At 39.9% G+C, this 4,782-nt stretch overlaps 1 long non-coding RNA gene across 1 annotated transcript; it reads left to right on the top strand.

Annotated features, from left to right (window-relative positions):
* Positions 1–602: 602 nt before the first annotated feature.
* Positions 603–4,310, top strand: LOC113282466. The gene is made up of 3 exons (XR_003326962.1): positions 603–2,366; positions 3,356–3,467; positions 3,561–4,310. It is a non-coding gene; the product is annotated as an uncharacterized LOC113282466 (long non-coding RNA).
* Positions 4,311–4,782: the final 472 nt, after the last annotated feature.

Genomic DNA, 4,782 nt, shown 5'->3' on the forward strand with positions numbered 1-4,782 from the left:
AATACATATGTGAGTAAAGAGGCCTAGGCACTCATTAGATACAGGGTCTTACAATTTAGCCCTGAACTAAAAACCACCATCACCATTAAGTCCCCTGCTTAGTACGTAACAGTGACATTGTTGCGGGGTAAGCACTAGATGGTGATAGTCAAGAAAATTCATGAGAAAAGTTTGACACGCGTTATCAGGATAGAGGTCGGCTCGGTCTTTGAGCAAGACACGTTTGATGAAGTATCAAGGCGCGCAGTGATCGTCCTCCTAGCATACGCCAATTATCTCTAGGTAGATAAGCATCTAATCAGTTGATATCTGATAGGTGTGATAAACACCTAGATTTATATCAATGTTTATGCTTTCTAAGCGAGTTTTCTTGTAAATTATGTATCTTATGTTTCGTTTTGAGTTACTAGGTGCTTTGGAGTCATACGACGCAAAAGAAGGAGAAACCAGCCAGTTTGAGCAAGAAGGGCCATTTGGTCATTTCGCATGATATTGATACCTGGAGCCCAGTCAAGGATAAAGAACAACCAGTCGAGTCTCACTAAAAGCACCCATGGGTGTTAATAGTTGTCCCAGACTATTAGACCTAACTAGGTCGAATTGGTCTTGTTGTTTCAGACAACACAACCCCTTTTCTATTCAAATTCAGACAGCTGCAGAGGAGATTTATATTGGAGAATCAGTGAGAAGATTAAATGAAGAGAAAAAAGATGCGAATAAATTCTGTTGCTGCCATGGATCGAAGAAGAAATGAAGAATTAATGAACTCAAGGGTTTGTGTCAATAAAAGTTAAGGTTTTTAACAGAGAGAATCGAAGGTTTACTGTGTCGATTTGATGAATCAGAGGATAGCAATGGAGATTTGAGTTCTGATGTGAATTAAAGAGATGGGTTTACAGTGGATGTGTAATTGGTTCAGTTTAGGGTTCACTGGTTGAATGTGATGGATCTGTTGTGATGATTTTCAAGGGTTTCGAAAGTTTTTTGTGTTGAGCAGAAGAAATGGGTTTTTCTGGTGGTGTGTTCATATGATGTTAATCTGTGAGATCTAAAAGATGGGTTTGATGACCGTTGGGAATTGAAGACTTTTGTTGTTGTTGATTTACAGGGAGAGACTGGAAGAAATATGTTATTGATGATGAATTTGAGAGATTGAAGCTGAGATAGTGATTCGATGTTGCAGCCATGGAAGAGTGAACCAGGGTTTGATGGCAGGTAGAAGAATGGTTATCTGTTGGTATCCTTGAGAAACTGCAGATGAAGAATTGAGGGAATTGCAGGAGCATTTGTTGTGGTCAAGCTGCTGGTGGTGCTGGAAGCTGAATGAATTGCAATTGTTGCAGAAGTTACAAGGAAGAAGTTGATTATGCCGTGGCTAGTGATTGTGTTGCCGCACTTGGTGAGATACAAAGAATGAATTCTTGATGCTGAGACAATGGAGTTGTTGTTGCTGCTGCAATATGATGACTGTCATGGATATGTGGTGTTGGTGAATGCGGGTGCGGAGATGGTTCCGATGGGTTTTGTTATGAATGGAATGAGAAATGTCGCAGAATGAAGAGATGGAGCTGCAGAGAATGTGATGTGAATTGTGGCTGTGTAGGTCAGCAGGACTGAATAATGAAAATAAAGCTAATGCAAGAGCAGAATGCATTACAGGGAAGTGATAAAGAAGTGAAGCAAACTGAAGTTGGAGTTGCAGGGACGGTGTTGCTTTCCAAGGAGTCTGTGTGAACATTTGGAGCTGGAAATGAATTAATGATTAACTAGATGAATGTTAGGACATATTGTGCAGGGGAGAAGGTATAAGAAGGCTGGGAGTTTAACAACAACATCATGTCTCAGTAACAGCAAAATGCACAAAGTGCCTGAATAAAATCCAGTTCTGTAGATATGATGCGAAAACACAGTGAGAATGGTAAGATGGTGGTACTAGTTCCGGTTGATGGATTCTGGAACTTGAAGCATGAATCTTAAAGTTTCACTGAATCATAAAGGGAGAGCGTGTTGGATGCAAGAGTTGGCCGCGGGATATATGAGTTTGGAGTCGCGCTTTTGAGTGTGTTTCCGCAAGAATAGGGAATTAGTTTAAATGATTCTTCTTGTGAATGTTTGAACTGCAGAGAAGTAAAGGTGAGCTGCTAGGAGTATGCACTTGCTGGTGACAGTTTCTGATGACAAAGGCGGCCAAAGTCAATTTTCCGATGACCAGATTCCGACGACAGTGACCGGATTCCGGTGATGACGTCAGCACTTCGGCGACCCAGTTTTGGACCCAAAATTTCCAGAAGAGATGTTTTAACACATGGGCTTGGTGGACCAATTGGAGATGGGTTTTGAGAAGACTTGACCTACTTTTGGAAAAAGTATCCTTTTGGGGAATTGGATAAGCATATAAATAGAAAAGTCTTTCTGTAAACCTAGATATATCTCCATTAGGGAGACTTCTACTTGTTTTCTAGGGTTTCATATGATAGTTCTTCTTTGATTTCTATGATGATTTCCAAAAACACAAGTAACTAAGTTTTATTATTGGTTAAAGATGTAGTTGGATTTTGCAACCAAGTTATTGATTTTATGAATTAGTTTTCTCTCAATATTATCGTTTGATTTCTACTGCGTATAATAATTGCATGATTGATGTATTGCAATATGATTGAATGTTTGTTTATTTAAGTCTAGAATTGATTGAACTCACATCCATATCTATAGCTAATTTAGGGTTCATCATCGAGCGATAACCTTGAATATGAGTAACATGATATGATTGCGGTTTGTAGTGATATACTCTTGTAATCATATGTAGAAATTGACCTTTGTCCGAACTGGCATGCGCAATGTATGACAATTGCATTGATTAGCCCATTTCTTAAACTTAATGCTCCTAGAAATTGAACTTAATTAGCGCAAGGCGTTAGGTTATTCTGTAGGTAGAATTCACACTCGCAGCTCTAATGTGTTTGTTGGTGAACTTAGGAAATTGACGGAGTATTCTTGCAATAAGGTATTCTAGGGATTTTGATGATAGCGAGATTAAATACGAATTCTAATCATACATTAAATACTTGTTTACAATTGAAGATGAAACCTTTACCCAATATTTCACATCCTTGATTTGCGTGTTTACTTTTCATTGTTTTGCTTTTATTTTATTGTAGTTTATATAAAAATCATAAAACCCCCCATTGCTTTATATAGGAAACCGAAACATCTTGACAACCCAAGACCTCTCTGTGGGAACGATCCTTTCTTTCCCTTCCTTCATTATATATTTTGAGTAGTAAGAAAGTGTAATTATTTTTGACGCCTACGACAGCGATCAATATCCTGCATCTAAATCCTTCATACACGACAGATAGAGAGTCCTTTCCCTTCTCGGATCTTTTCAATTTGCGGAATATAAACGAAAGCACTTGAGCGTTTCTTTTCATACCGATCCTCTCAGAGTTGCACTTTTCTTCTTTCAGGTACGTGGTTCGTATTCTCTTGTAGAGTTTACTATTTATTTTTTTAGATTATTCATCGTCAGTTGTCGACATAACCGTAACGCTTTTCTACAGTGTATGATGGAAACTCCTGGTGATGATTATTCCTCTAACTCCCCAGAGAAGGATTTTGGAGTTAAGAATCCCAGGATAACCGCATTCAAAGAGGTGTTGGCTAAGATAGATTGTTTGTTTCGTGAAGCTGGTCAGGCTATACAGGGTATGTTCCTCGTGCATCTGAGAATCGCTTGAGAGCGTGTCCAAACTTTTCTTGCTTTGGTTAGCATGGAGGAAAAGTGGAGGCACGATGAAGCATCTCATCCAGCAAGCGCCAGGGCTGAAAGATTTGTGGCTCGGCTAAAGCGACGAATGATTGAGCATGAACGGCCTCCAAGTGAAAATAAACATGATTACCCTATTCATAATGGCGTCATAATCCTCGACTCTGATATGGACGAGGAGGAGTATCCTCAAAAGACTGCTGGAAAGATTTCTGAACAAGATGAAGCAGCTCCCGAAGAGGATGTTGAAGCGGCTTCCAAGGAATGGGTTGAAGCAGCTTCTGAAAGGGAGATTGAGGCGGCTTATGGAGAGGATGTTGAGGCGGATTCTGAAAGGGAGGTTGAGGCGGCTTCTGGGGAGGATGTTGAGGCGGCTTCTAGAGAGGATGTTGAGGCGGCTTCCAAAGAGGTCTCCACCGAATGCGCCACTAATCCCGGTGTTGATGCAGACAATTGGATTTTCCACTTTATGATTTTATTTTGTAGATAAGTATCTTCGTAGCTAGCAGATGCTTCTCTGATATTTTGTAGTTTTTTTGCTTTATGTGGCTGGAGCTTGGACTTCATCAAATAATAGTTCTTTATTCATGCTGCTTTCATGATGTTATATTTCCAGTTGAATGAGTGAATGAAAACTCCCGATAAGAAATCCAAATTCTTGGAAAGATCGCAATGTCTTGAAATTTTGGATGTAGCACTCTTCTGTAGAGTTACAGTAGAATCCCCGCACGAGATATTCATTCTCCGGGTGTCATAATTAGTACCCTGATTTTGCAATCTGAGCTCTTCCCATTCTAATGAGGTGATGTAGCAGACGGGAAGATGGCGCATAAGTGGCGATGTGCTTTTTTATGTGAATGGTTATCATTTCCACATGTAACCCTAATAACAACAACTCAAAGCAGGGGAAACAATAATGATGATCGAGGATTCAGTCGCGAACCTTTGACTTCCCATTCGCCGCGGTTGTTAGGTAAATAGGCTTTATCTCTGATTGATGGCGCGCGTAATGTGAT

Source organism: Papaver somniferum, chromosome 5 (assembly GCF_003573695.1).
Source record: "Papaver somniferum cultivar HN1 chromosome 5, ASM357369v1, whole genome shotgun sequence".
NCBI classification, from domain to species: Eukaryota; Viridiplantae; Streptophyta; class Magnoliopsida; order Ranunculales; family Papaveraceae; genus Papaver; species Papaver somniferum.